Genomic DNA, 15,717 nt, shown 5'->3' on the forward strand with positions numbered 1-15,717 from the left:
AATCCTTCCAATCATTTTGAAAAATATAATAAGGAATTTCTACATGTGAAGGAAATTAAAACAACACCAAAGAAAATTAACTAAAACCCTTGATAATATTTTATGTATGTGTTATGTATGTACACACACAGATATTGACAGACACATGTGTATGCATGTGTCTATTTTGTCATAGAATTTGTAATGTAATAATAATAATAGCAATAATAAATAATATAGATAAACATTTGAGTACTTACTACATGCCAGAAACTATGTGTTTTACTCATATTAATTTATTTTTCACAACTGCCTTACTAGATAAGTACATTTTATCCTTATTTCATGGAGAAGGAAACAGGAACTATTCTATAGGTACTATAAAATAAATGGAAAGCAATGTCACCCTTACAGTTTCTTATATGATTACCAGAAAGAAAGAAGAGTGGGAGTAGGGGATAAAAAGAGGGGATAAAAGGAGTGTGGCAGGAAAGAGAAGTTAATTTAACTAACTAATTATGTCCTCGAAAGTGTGCATAGAGTGGAAATAATGATAGGGAATGAAGGAGAGGAACCTTAGAAATAACTAGCATTAAAAAACTCTACTATGCTTCCTGAGATCAAGGCTTGATTTCTTCAAGATGTTCTTTTCTATTTGCTCTTAATTATTACACAGCTCTTATACTAATAAACTGTATTTGGATTCCAATAAACATTATGTGAGTAAAATGATAAATAAACACAATAAAATAATAAAATACAATATGTGGTATAGTATAAATATATAAATAAAATATAACTAAGTAAATATCCAATAAATAAAATAAATATTTTATAAATATAAAATACCATAAATAAATTAATTGACATAATAAAAACTATCAATCAGTAACATACAAGTTAAATAAATATAAATTGAATATAAAATATTACAGATACTCTTATCATAGACCTGACAATGTTTATGTAGTGACTTTATAATAGAATATGAATTGTAAAATAATATTAAAAGTGTAAAGAAACAAAAAATCAATGATTTTACCACTTGAAGATAAATTTGTTCAGAAATCAATTTATGTACTTCAAGTAATTTATGGAAAACATAAAATATACTTACATGATTTAAAATTAAATTACAATAGAATAATGCAGTATTTTCAGTGTATGGCATTTTTATTTGCCTATTAAGGAAAAATTAGTATAATTCACACGTTTTTAGAAATGTAGTTCATTGAGTTGTAGCAAATACATATACCCCTGTACCCAACACCATCATCAAGATCTGGAATACTCCCATTATCCCAGAAACTCTCCTTGCATTCCTTTTTAATCAATACCTCCAACGTGTGGAAAGTGCAGTTTTGATTTCTATGGCAATAGATTAGTTTTGTCTATTCCAAAACTTCATATAAAAGGAAGCACACAGAATGTGCTCTTTTCTGTCCTGTCTCTTTTGATCAGCATAATGTTTGGAAATTCATCCATGTAGTTCCATGTTATCAGTAGTTTACACTGCTGAATAGGGTCAAAATTTGTTCATCCAATCATATACTGTCATCTAAAAGGGATGTTTTCAGTTTGGAGCAATCATGAAAAAGCCTTCTCTGATCATGTTCTTATGTATTTTATGGCTATATGCCTTTCAGGACTTTAAGATAAATTTATGCTGTTTGGTGCCACTGATTTTAATTTCTTACAATAGCAATAGGAGATTAATACATTATTCTAATAGCCAATTGGTAAACACAACCCACCAAACTGCAACAGAAATTCATGTTAATTTAACTGTAATCCCCAAAGTTAAGATACCTTAAGTCAGACGTTTCTTCTAAATGCAGTTCTTTTTGTTTTGTTTTGTTTTTGTCTTTATTTCAGGATAAAATTTACATGGCCTGGGACCCTCACTTTGACAATGCTGTATTTTATCTTTTTTCTTTTTAGTAAATTTACTTGGATGACACTGGTTAACAAAATTATGTAAGTTTCTGGAGTACAAATCCACAGCACATCATCTGTACACTGTATTGTGTGTTCACCACCCCAAGTCAAGTCTCTGTCCATCACCATTTATGCCCCCAAACCCTCCTCTGCCACTCCCAACCCCCTGCCCCTAACAATCACCACAGTTCTTAAATAAAATGGGCAAAAAGATGTGTATTTGTTTAGGAAGCAAGCATGAAAAACTAGCAAGTATACTTTAGTTTTTAAAATAAGCAACTATTATTGATATAAATGTTTCCAATCACCTGGAATATCTGCCACTATGAAACTTGTTCAATGTTATAAAAAGGAGGCTATAACTAACATGGTGATAAAACTGTTCTGTGATTCCACTGCTCTTCAGACAAGTCTGTGCAGCAGCAGAACCTCTCCTTCCATTGGCAATAAACACCATGCCAGTTCCCTGGACGGCTCACACCTAATTCTCTTGTGCAACAACTTGTGCTGCTCCCACTCAAACGACAGGAAGGGCCACCCACGAATATTTATGCATCGCTCCTTTTCCCATTTACACTTTGTCAGTGGAATTAACATCTCCTTCACTGAACCAATCGTATAGCTGAACAAGAATATGTCAGCTGAAGGAGTTTTCTGATCTTGGGTCTCCAATGTCAGCAAACAGTAAGGTACATGCCGTTGATCCAACACTGCTTTATATATATATATATATATATATATTATGTATTTTTACTTCCTTGTGTCAAGAAGCAGGTAATGCTCTACCAAGAATGTAGACTAACTGGTTTGATTAGTTTGGTGTATTTATAAAAGATTTCATGAAAGGGAAGAGTTTCGGTTTTATGAAAACCTACATGTCTAATGCTTCAGTGAGATACTGAAAAATACACGAAAGCGCAGCAATTTCATTGACTAGGGAGTCAAAAGGGTGGTGGAGAGATGAAAATTGGCTTTGTTATAACAACACAGCAACCTCTGGCTCTGAGTAGGGAAATGCTTTTATTACCAAGTTATTATATCCTGGTTCATAAAACTGTGCGTCAGTTATGGAGCTAAAAATTTCTCATATATTTTTATCCCCAAGATAAATTTTACAAAACAGAGGTTATAGTAATTTTCCATTTCCATGTATATCTGAGAGTCAGGGTCCTAGAAAAAGGAAAGGCATTTCTTACATGCTGGTATCAGTCAGTTCTCTCTCTTTTTTTTTTCCTTGACAAATCACTGTCCCATTAAACCTCTGTGTATGAAGTGCCTAATGTGGGCATTATTCTGAGGTGCCAATCATAAAAATAGCATGGGACCCATGCCTAGCTTGAAATATGCCTTAAAGGGACAAGTAAAATCAAATAGATATCTTGAGGGGTCAATAGATGAATAAGTGCTGATGGTGTAATTTACTGCATGGTAATTATAGTTAACAAGACTATATTATATATTTGAAAGTTGTTAAGAGAGTAGATTTTAAAAGTTCTAAACACATGAAAAATTGTAATTATGTGAGGTCATGGATGTATTAACTAGCATTATTGTGGTAATCATTTTGCAAAATATACATACTTCAAATCACCACGTTGTACACCTTAAACTTAAACAATGTGATATGTCAATAATCCTATATAATAAAAGGGTAATATGCAAATCAACCGAATGGCAGAATGACTGGTTGCTATGTCACACACTGATTACCAGGGGCAAGACACTTAACGCAGGAGCTGCTCCCAGCCTGCAGGCCCCAATTGCCTAATGGCTGACAGAGAACTGGGGGTGAAGGGTGGCAGACTCAGGCAATGCCAGGCTGTTGCCCCACCAGTCACGCCACATACAGAGGACAACTGGCAGCAGGGGGCGGGGCTGGCAAGCAGGCTGGAACAGCCAATCTCTTGGCCTCTCCCCTGACCAGCAGGCTCTGATCCCTGCCGCTGACAAATGGGGAACCTGGTGTAGGGGCAGGGCCAGCTGTGGGCAGCTAAGAGAAAAGGCCCTGATCACAGGCCAGGCCTAGGGACCCTATCTATGCACGAATTTCATGTGTAGCACAATAAAGCTAGAAAGAAAGAATCAACAAAATCAGTTGTGAATGATTTGGGGGAGGTTACCTACAAATTTTAAAAATACACATATGTAAAGACCACACTCCCCCCCCCCCCCCCCTACATCAAGTGTCATAATTAGCCAGGCTTCTTAAAGGGTGACTAAATCTTTCAAATTTGCCCATAAGTCCTAGTTCTAAGACTAAAATTTCAAGGCCCCTCAGTCCCAAGCAATCTGGTACAGATGATCACCCCACTTATACGTGACCAGGTTCAAGTATGTGTAATCTGAAAATACTCATTGGTTTTTTCATGTATGCCTAGCACTTTGTAGGGAAGCATGTATGAGGTCATTATGGTTCAAACCAAGAGTTTGGCCATTTGACAAAGTAACATATACAGTGAAGTGGCATGTTTCAGTTTATTTACTTCTTTATTTGTAAAAGTAAGAAGAAAATTCAATGCCTTATACTAGTCATATAATAAAAAAAAAAATGCAAACCTTCAAATCATCTTGTTCTCCATTAAAATCCCTCCATTTCATTTTTAGTATCACCTTTTTGTCTACTCAGGCCACAAACGTCAGCTGAACACAAGCAATTTATAATTGCTGAGGGAACAGTAACTATGAATTATTTCACTTTGGGGCCTTTGTCTGTTTTTTAGGCGACAGTGCAAATGAAGGAATCTGCTTCCATACTGATTTATATGAAATGTTTCAGAACATGAGGGAAAGGTATTATATCACTTGCTTTTTCAAAAATGCTGCTGTTAAAGTAATTTGGAACCTAACACAAACACATTGACTCAACCCAAGCATGGTATATGTTAACTAACATAATAGCTCGTGTGCTATCATTTGCTTTTCAAATTTGCACAACTTTATTGACAGGATGAAATGAGGTCTTCATTTCAATGTGGCCACTCGGGATTTCATATTCATTTTTTTTCTATATGTATGGTTTTTTTAAACTTTGAAAATTTTATTAATATTTCATATCCCACAGAAGTGCACTGAAGGTAAGCATTAAGGGAGAATAAATAAGAGGGTTGGGTGTGTGTGTGTTTTCCGATGGGAAAGAAATTAAGTCTTCTGCCTTTCCAGTGTTATCTTCTTTTTTTAAAGTTTTATTTCTGTTCATTTTGATTTCACAGTGTGACACACTAATATCCTAAACTCCCTTGATCTCTTGCCTTTCATTGCTCTACTGTGGCAAATAGCTAACCAACAACTACCCTTCTGTTTTATACCTGAGCTGATAAGTACTTCGGGGGAAGGTCACATTATTGGGCAAATGGCTATCACTATGTGTGTGTGTTCAGCTTCCTCAACTTAGCCCTCAGTATGGTTACAAGGCCTACCCTATCATTGTAGTCATTGTACACAATTCCTTCTTATGATACAATAATTCTTTCTCTACATTTCTCAAGCATTTTATGTCTTCTTATCTCCACTCCCTCTCAGCAGAGAACCTCAAGTAATTCCCCAAATTTTCAGAAAAATAGAAGCTATTAGATGAAATTTGCCTCAACTTATGGTCTTGAAACCTACATAGATAGTCAAATCTTCTCCCAAATTTTACTGTTTTCATCACTTTGTTGATGTTCTTCAGAAGTTAGCATGATTAGTTATTTTTCTTTTCTATCATCAGTCCAATATGTGTATGCATACACATATGTATATAGGTATAAATGTGTGCATATATCTATACTAGTACATGTATTTTTGCATTTAAAATGCTAACTACCATTCCATTTCCTAACTTCTTTCAACTTCTTTCAACAACAAAATTTCAGTGTTGTCTATATGCATATCTCATTCACCTCTTAACTTTGTATTCTAACATTCCACTAAAATTGATCCCACCAGGTCACTAATAATTTAGACAATATACTTTTAAAAGTAAATTTCACTAAAGTATACTTTTCAGTGTGCATTTCATCCTATCTCTTAGCCTCATCCAATAAGGATTTTTCTTTTTTTGAAACAAAGATTTCATTTTTTTTCCTTCTATTTCTCTGGCCATTCTAGTCTCCATTATTCACACCCCTCCTAGTGGCAATGAGATATTGGAATTCCTTGGGACTTTGCCCAGTGATGTCTTCCTAGGCAATCACTAACATTTTCAAAACTTCTATTACTATGTATAACTCGCATTCAAATCTGTGTCTGAGTCCATGAATTATTGATTCATCTGTTTACACAGCCTTTCCATTTGGGTTTCTCATGAACACCTAGAACTCTGCTTTCCCAAAGATTCCTGCTCTCCTCGTTACTCATGGACATCCTCGAGAACACATATTCCTCCTCGATCCCATCTTCACTTTGTACAGGTAGTAGACTAGTCCCTGGTGGCACCAATCCAATACATGGCTCTGCTGTCTTCTGGGTGCAATAATATAATCTATAATAATAAAAGTGTAATATGCAAATCGACCAAATGACTGAATAGCAAAATGACAGTCTGGATGACAATCCGGACGACCATGCTCTGATACCCAATGGTGTCAGGACAGCCAAAGTTGGTGTGATGTGATTGGTCGGGAGCCTGGCCATCGCCCCATGATTGCCCTGCAGAGGGAGGTCCAGACCACTGGCCAGTGGGCAATAGATTCATTTGAGGGGCTCCATGATCACCCCAAAGAGGGAGGCCCAGGCCACTGACCAGCGGGCTATGGCAGATGAGTGGGGCCTCCTCTGAATGGGACAATCCATCACAGAGCCTTGGCTAGGTGAGCAGTGCCTAACTCTTTGAGGTGATGATCGCAGAGCTCCCCGACTGTGAGGGGGCATAGAAACACACACACCCCCAGTGCACAAATTTTGTGCCCAGGCCTATAGAGACAATATAATATCCTTCTACTTGGTCTCCTACATCTAATATTGTCACTCTCATGCCACCACTGACCCACTCTCCTCATAGTTGCCAGCAAGATCTCTTTAAAACCATAATCATGATTAATGAAACTCCTGTCATGGCCCTTTGTAACTTGTTAATAAGATTAAGTCCAAAATCCTTAATAATCTTTTTAAGACCTTTTAAGAATCAGCCCAGAATTGTTTCTTGCTCTTTTCAAATGGTTGTCTCTTCAGCCCTACGAAGCTTTTTGAGACCTTTGAACACACAGTGCCTATCTCCCTGAGTCAACATATAGGCATTTGCTCCTCTTTCCTATGCCAACATCCTCTACGTGTTACAAATTAATGATCTCCAGCTCAAGGAAGTTTCCCTTGTTATCCCCACTCCCTCAGATTAGGACTTAAGTATCTCTGTATCATATCCTGGTGCATGGTCAGGGTTCAGAAATATTTGTTCATTGACTTTTTAATTCACTCTCAGTTCCTCAAGACCTGACAGCTACTAAAACTTGATGTGAATCACGAGCAAGTTAAGACTGTTCACCCTAGCAGGTGCCCATAGTCAGTCATATGCACAAGAGCTACTGTAGTTGGAAATGGAGAACTCCCTACCACCCAGCTGTCAGAAAAGGCCCATGTTAATTTGTGACATGGCCAATTGCTGTCAAAATTCTCAGTTCCTCCTTCTGCTGAGATGTGGTAACTAGGCAACTTCAATAACATTTGGAATCCAACCCACAAATATCTCACTCACTCCAAGATGGGATAAAATGTCAAGGTAATTGGCTTCCCTTGAGAGATACTCTCCTAAGGCTATGAATATGGGCCAAATGTCTGCAAAGGAATGTTTATAACTGTCCATATTTTAAGCATGCATGGGTATATTGTATTGACTTAATTATGTGGCATAGTGTGACTCATACAATACATGAAAAACATGGATTTTCCTACTATAAAATGAAGTCCATCCTATATAATAAAGAGGTAATATGCAAATTGACCATCACTCCAACACATAAGATGCTCACCACAAGATGGCTGGCAGGGGAAGGCAGTTGTGGGCAATCAGGCCAGCAGGGAAGGGCAGTTGGGAAGGACCAGGCCTGCAAGGGAGGGCAGTTGTGGGAAACCAGGACTGCAAGGAATGGCAGTTGGGGGGCCATCAGGCCTGCAGGGGAGGGCAGTTGGGAGAGACACCAGCCCTGCATGGGAGGGCGGTTAGGGGGGACCATGCCTGCAGGGAAGGGAAGTTGGAAGGAACCAGACCTGCAAGGGAGGGTAGTTAGGTGTGACGAGGCTAGCAGGGAATAACAAATTTAAATGAAATAAATCAAATGTCTTGTGCATACACACGCTGACTGAAGAAACACGCCTCAGCAAATAACCTGACCACATAATGATTTTAAAACAGAAGCAACTATTGCAGCAGGCTTATTTCAGACAAACCTTTATCTTTTCCCAAGTTAGCTGGAGATTGAACATATTCACTAAGAGGCGCTCTGAATGTCACCAACAGTAATATAATTAAGTTATCATAGATTTTAAAAGATGAATAATGGCTACTTAATGCTCTGGACCCTCTAAATTCTCCAGTGTGAAGTGACAAGTTCTTAACGTTTATTTTTTTTTAACTTGTGAATGTATATGTAAAATTGTAATGAAAAAGTGGTAAGCCTAGTGAAAACAGTGTTTTGATACATAATTAAAAATTCCCAACCAGGGAATTGCAGTGATATGGTGGAGCTGGATGAACAGAGGAGTCATTTTTTCCTAGCTATTTATTAAGCAACCTAGATAATCAACTATTTTTCTATTTCCCAATTGTTTTCTTGCCTGAAATTATAAGCTCATTCTAACTTTCCCAATACTTTTTATTAATACCAAAAAAGTGTTTTATTCCTAACAATATAATATGTTGTTCTTTCCTAAATCTATCCAGCTATTAGACCAAAGCAAGCTCATTGTCTCATATGATTATTATTAGTCTCTAATGAATTTTTAGCCTGCGATTTGCTCAATAAAGCAAACACATTGCTATAAACACAATGATTATATATTTCTCAGTCTCACATAAATATATATTCATGGTGCATTCATCAGCATCTAAAAATGTAATAAAATCTCTTAACATATAATGAAATATTCAAATATTTAAATACAGATTCAAGTTTTTAAAAATCTTCTCCAATGTATTCATGCAAATTTAACAAAAGTTCTACTCTGTAGAATAAATATATTTTGCTAAATCAGTTTAACATAGACAAATAGCACGAGTCAAATTATCAGATAGAAATTGGGGCATGTCTATCAGATATCAGATGGCAGAATCATATCCAAGAAAAGTTTGGTGCCAAGTAATTGAAAAATTGCTTAAATGCATTTCAGGCTTTGACTTCAGAGCAATTATCCAGAAGTTCAGTCCTGGGCCAATTACACAGTATCATACTTGGAAAATAGGAAACTGCCTTAAGAGGAAGTTGTTACTGTCATTTATAAGCTATCTCAGACAGCTCATTTAAGGACAGACAAGGTATTTTGTTGTGAAGCATCTGTATTGTACTGGAAAGCAACATAGTCAGAAGAAATGGAAATGGATCTTGGCCCTCTTATGTACTATTCCCATCTATAATCTGGGACAAGTCATTTAATATTCCAGCCTCAATTTTGTCATTTTTTTTAAAAAATGGGGAGCAGGGGGGGTGCTAGAGTACCCACTTCAAAGGATTGCAATAAGGCATATAAGATTATAAGTGGGAAAAAGTTCTCTGTTCCAAAGGACTACTCATATAAGAGATGATGGTTATTATTCTCCATATGATAGTGCTTACCATAATATTAGTGAATTTATAACCTTGAATGTTGAGTTTTGAAGATCCACTGAAAGACCTATAATTTCTTCCTCTTGATGATATGAATGAATCAACATATATAGCACATCTGAGAACTGTTAAGTAGTAATCTGGAATGAGATGGGTTTATGTCCAAATTTTGAACTCTTACTTATCATTACAGAAGACAAAACCATCCAATATTAAATCCATTGGACAATTTATTTGTGCTTACAGTTTTGCTTTCTTTATATAAGAGATGTATCCTGAAATGTTAAACACAAAGTGACTCATATTTAATTATTTTTGGGAAAGAGTGTTACCTAGATTAAAGAAATGCTATAGTAAATCTTTTGCAAAATAAATCCTTCAGGTAAAAAAATAATAATAATAACCTTGCAAATTTGAAATTTTTTTATGCCAAATATTCTAAAAGTAGGAATATAACTTCTTTAGGTTTTTTTTTTTTTTTTTTTTACTTTAGGGCCTCACTCATGAGCTAGAAGTGTCTACATTAGATCAAGAGATGATACAAATGAAGAATGAAAACATCATTTGAAAATTATCTTCTTGAAATCACTGTCTTGGGTGAGATGATATTCTGTCCATTTCTAAACACCCATTTAACAGCGCATTTCCCTTTTGCACGTGGTTTCACAGCCACCCTTGAATCAGAGCACTGGGTTCTTTGTATCATAGCAGGATCTGTGTTACAGATGCTGATGTTCAGGCACTGATATAACTACCCACGCTGGCCTGTTTGCTCTTTTAATTATGTCCAATCACAGACTCTGGCTCTTGACTCCTTCTATTTGTCTGAATGTTTGTTATTTTTATTGTTCACTCTTTGATTGTGCTCCTAATGGCTAGAAGAATTCATATGGATGGCCTCTTACCTCCTACCATTTTCTTTGTCCTATCTTCAATCCCTGACCAGTTAGATCCATATTTAGAGCCAGGTAAGGCAATAGCCACTCCTCAACAGCCCTGACTTCAGGCTCTCTTAATCACTCACATTCTAGAACTTCCTGTTGGCTCTGGAGTAAGGATTTATGGGGTCTTAACTTTTTGTAAAGGATTTTCTAAGTCAGGTTTACTTCTAGCTAAAAGTGACAGCAAGCCAACAGAAAACTAGTTGAACCAAAAAGAAGGAAAAAAAAAAAAGGAATTTATTGGAAGACTTATAACTACACAAAAAAGCAAATATGGCCCAGGGGCCAATTGGGAATAGAAACTTTAATGTCACCAGAAAACACTACATGTCTTCTATCCACATGTTGGCTTTACTTTCTTATGAAAGGTTTTCCCACTAGCAGAAAATATAGAATCTGGCAGCAACTCCATCTTCAATCTTTCATTGTCATCACCAGAAAATGATTGACTCCTGCTGTCTCTTTTTTCCAAGTTAAAAAACTATTTTGTCCAGTTTGAGTGAAGAGTTCATTCCCAGACCCATCAGCTAAGGTCAGGCAGCGAGTCCTGTCACTCTGGATTTATTTACTCATCTCAGATCCTTATGTGTGGCTGAGACTTATAAGAAGTGCCAGCTCCCATTCAGACTAGATGGTCAAAATTGGAGAAAGACCATTTCCCAGAAGGAGGGCGTGAGAGTGGAGAAACATTTTCCAGGAGGAGGGAAAAATGACCGACAGACAGGCAATGACTGTTCATTGGGGTGTATATCCAGTTGGCAGATTATCCTTTCCCTTTTTTTTTTCTTTTTTTTTTTTTCCTATTTTCCCCATTAACCTCTGCTTTTGATTTGTATTTTAAAAAAATTTAAGGTCAAGGTGACTAATACTAAAAGCAAATTAACCTGAAAAAGCTTTGTAGGAAAATTAACACTTTTTTAGTGTTAATTCTTTCCTCCCCCAAACACCCCTGAAATGAGATATCTTAATTCCCAGGTAAAAACATTAATACTTAGGAATAATAAATAACTGCTTCAAGATGATAGAATTAGCAAGGGCTACAATAGAACTGAAGAGCTGTACATATCCCATTGGAAAGAGGGAAATGCAATGGGGCTAAGACAAGTTTAATTCATGATGCCAATTGTGAGGAAGTAGTATTTGGTATCCAGGACTTATTTTTACACATCGACTTCACAAACTAGACTTGCTGCTTTGCAGGGATCAAGTCCAAGAACAAACTCAGGCCATGTTATTCCATTGTTAGTTCAAGACATTTAAGTAAATAATTGCTCTCCTTTCTTTTGGGGGAAATCTATTTTACTTACCATCATAGTATTAATAAGGAAAGTTGAGATTAGTATGTAGATCTAGAGAAAAAAGGCCGAGGAGACAAGTTGTCCTACTGACTCTATCCCATGCTAAAAAGGTGTTCTCATATCATTATATGATAAGAAGACTATGTTGGGACTTAGTGGAAAGTCTTTTAAAAAATAAACAGAATGATTTTTTTTCTAGAATATAATCTTGATATAATGCATTCTGAATTAATGAAGGTGTTAGTCAGCTATTGGACAATTCCTGGGCCTTGAGTTCTTGTCAAATACAATTGCAACCCCAGTATCAATTGATAAAAGATGATCATACATATGAAAGATGAGAAGATAGTCACTCTGTATCCACAGAATACAGTTGAAGCCCTTCCTTCCATTGTACAGGCTTTGTTCTTGGCTCCAGGCATACAGATATTTGTCTGTTCTCTCAACTCACAGTCAAGCGGATGTACGTTGATGCACCTCTGAGTTCAAAACTTTAAATGAATTCTGGAGATAACTTTGTGATGTGAGTACCAAGCATGCAGTGTACTAGGCATGGATCACAGGCTTTATACAATAACTAACATTACTCCCATGCTATAGGTGAAGGAGTCATCTGAGAGCCAAAGATACAGACATTGAGTACCTGACCAAAGCAGGATTTGAGTCTATCTGCCCCACTTTGGAGCTCACTTACTTATCCTTTTCCTCCAGGCTCCCATGTTCAAACTGCAAGTTGGAGAAGAAGTCTTGTCTTTCTCTTCCTTTCCTCCCCTTACACATTTGGAAGAGATCTGGTAAATAAATCTGGGCATGTGTTGATTGACCCAAGTACTGACACCCAATAGAATTAATTTGCTTTTGACATTTCACTTTATATTTGTTCAAGTTTATATTTAATTTATGATAAACCTGTAAAAGAGCATGGCCTGAAAAAATTGAGATAAAATTAGAAATGTTTCCCCGACCTAATTTTCAAGACTGAAATTACAACGAAATCTAAAGAGTCAATTTAGTTTTTAAAAGAGTTCTGAGATAGAAAAATATTGCTCATTTGAACAGTAATATGCAAAGAAATGGCTCGGATGTAAGAGTAACTTCTTGACTTTAGCCTTTTATTCTTGGTACATTCTATTTTAAGAAGAGTTGCAGAATAGAGAGAGTTCGTCCACCCAGCACTAGCAGAGCCAAACACTAGACACTAAGAATTACAGTGGAGAAATATTGTCTATTTTATTATGAATGGCACCCCCCCTCTCCCTGCCCAGAATGGGAAGTGAATGCTCCAAAGGCCAAACTCCCCAGTGGTGTGTAGGTTATAGATTACATAGAGCAAAATCACAAGACTGTAAGTTAGAGGGTCTGCTGAGAGCTGATTTGCTGGAGGTGAGGTCTTAGGGACAGCTCTGAGGTCTTTTCTGGAGTCTCTCTGTCCAGTCTCATGGGAAAGTAGCTAGGGGTCCTTCCACCTTAGTGCTCAGGAGCTGAAACATAAATTAGATCAAGATGTGATCTTTAGCCTGCCAGAGGTTTGGACAGTGTCACCATTGTCAGGGCCAGCTACTGTCTTCTGCTGCCTCTGAGGGTTGCTAATTAAGGGGGAAGGCTAGTCTAGAAGGGGTATAGACAGTAAAAGAGATAGAGACAGAGACAGAGATGATTTCTAGAGAGCTAAGATTTAAAACTAAATTTAATCAAAGTCATAAGGACTCTGAGTTTCCTAGAAACTTCTCAAATGACCTTTACTGTATGAATTCTCAAATTTTTCTATTTTTTTTCCTCCCCAGGACATTCTGGTGTTACCTGGCAGTGTTTTTGATGTGCAAATCCTAAAACCTTTGAATAGAACTTTGCTATTTTTTATTTTAGCAAAACCTCCTGATTAATTTATGCTCAATCAACAACATGTACTACCTATTTTGATTATTTATCTTACATATAATAGGTGGGTCTGTATAACTTTCAGCAGTTTCAAAGATATCAATTCTTAATGGCTTTCCCTGGGAAGGAGTGAGGGGTAAATATTATAACCTCACTGTTTTCCCCTCTTTAGTTCCCTAGGGGTGCTCTCCAAGCATGGCACGAAGCCAGAGGGAAGTGGCAACAATCACATCGAGTAGCAATAACAGACCAGCCTCTTGGGTGCTGAGCAAGTTGGACAAGGTAGGAAATGAACGTTTGGAGAAGCAAATGAAAATAGTGGTGGAAACTGAGTTGACCAACACTCTGCTGTCTTGTACTTGCCCCTTTGTTGACCATCTTGCTGCTGCCTCTCTGTTGTACATGTCATCCTGTGCATGTTCTTTGAGGCAGGGACTGAGAATCTAGCTCTACCGTGAATCCGCTATACTCAACACAATGCCTGGTACATGACAGGAGCTCTATAAATATCCATTAAATGCTCATTCAGTTAAAGTTTTTTGGAGCTTGTGTTCAGAGAAAGGCACAGAGCACCTACACAGTAAATATTTATCGAATTCTCTCATTTGAGTGACTTCCTGAGCATAGACTCAGGCCTAGAGAAGCACACCTCTGACTAAACTCCATTCACAACCCCAATCTCCCAGTATAATAAATGTTCAGAGGCAGTCTTCTCGACTTCCGATATGCTCCAGAAAAGGCAGTTGCTTAATAGCAATCAATCAACAGCTTTAGTTCTTTGCAGTGACTATCAATGTGTCTTGTAAATTGCTGGCTTTCAACAAATACTGTCTTTGACAAAACTGAGTTGAAAGTTCCATTTAATTTAGATGGTGTTACGCATATAGTAAATGTGGATCCTAAGTGCCCCTCACCATCTGTCTCATTTCTGGAGTGAAAAGGAAGGAAATTGCAAGTGAGCATTGCATTGGGAGTCTGAACATCAGGACTTCCCTAGATATTAAAAAGGATATTACTGTGGGAACGCATGCAGCAGGAGATAAGACATAGCACACTCCCTCACCTTTGGCACTTTTCATTTTTTATGTAACTTGGTCTCTTGATGCTTAGAATAGGCTCAACTAAATACACTAGAATAAAACACCTTAGACATTTGTGACTTCAAATGTTGACAATAAGAAATGTACTGGCATCATGATTTTAGTCTCTGTAGACTAGACCAACAGCCTCCACTATAACACAACCCCCAAGTCTCAAGTAGTGCATTCAAGTTGCAGTGATATATCTATTATCATTATTACTCAAAACCCACCTAACAAATTTTTGCTAAACCTTGTTTAATTTCATAAAATAGTGGGTCTTAAGAAATTGCTATATAGATACTTATTTATGATAAGTCAAATGTAAAAAAGCAAATATTGGGTGATAAGACCTGTTTGTGGAATTTTAAAAGTCATAGTCATAGAAACAGAGAGTAGAATGGTAGTTGCCATGAGCATGAGTGTAGGGGAAATGAAGAAATGTTAGTCAAAGGATACAAGTTTCCAGCTAGAAGATTAATATATTCTGTGAATGTACAGTAGTTAACTTTCCTATATAATAAAAGGCTAATATGCAAATTGTCCCCTCGGGACTTAGACTGACTGGGAGTTCCACTGCTCACTATGATGTATATTGACCACAAGGGGCTGGCATGGAGCAAATGAAGGCTCTAGCCGGCAGCCAGAAGGCCCTGACCAGCACTGATAGCTAGCCAGGCCTAGGGGCTCTATCCATGCACGGATTTCATGCACCGGGCCTCTAGTAGTTAATAATTCTGTAATGTACACTTAAAATTTGCTAAGAGAGTACATCCTAAGTGTTCTTACCACAGAAATAATAGAAAAGTATGTAAAGTGATGGGTGTCTTATTTTGACTGTGGCATTTATTTCACAGCTATACATATACCA

At 37.0% G+C, this 15,717-nt stretch overlaps 1 long non-coding RNA gene across 1 annotated transcript; it reads left to right on the top strand.

Annotated features, from left to right (window-relative positions):
• Positions 1-2,471: 2,471 nt before the first annotated feature.
• Positions 2,472-15,050, top strand: LOC118718233. Its single transcript, XR_004987729.2, has 3 exons — positions 2,472-2,606; positions 10,144-10,247; positions 13,940-15,050. It is a non-coding gene; the product is annotated as an uncharacterized LOC118718233 (long non-coding RNA).
• Positions 15,051-15,717: the final 667 nt, after the last annotated feature.

Source organism: Pipistrellus kuhlii, unplaced genomic scaffold, assembly GCF_014108245.1.
Source record: "Pipistrellus kuhlii isolate mPipKuh1 unplaced genomic scaffold, mPipKuh1.p scaffold_m20_p_14, whole genome shotgun sequence".
Taxonomy (NCBI): Eukaryota; Metazoa; Chordata; class Mammalia; order Chiroptera; family Vespertilionidae; genus Pipistrellus; species Pipistrellus kuhlii.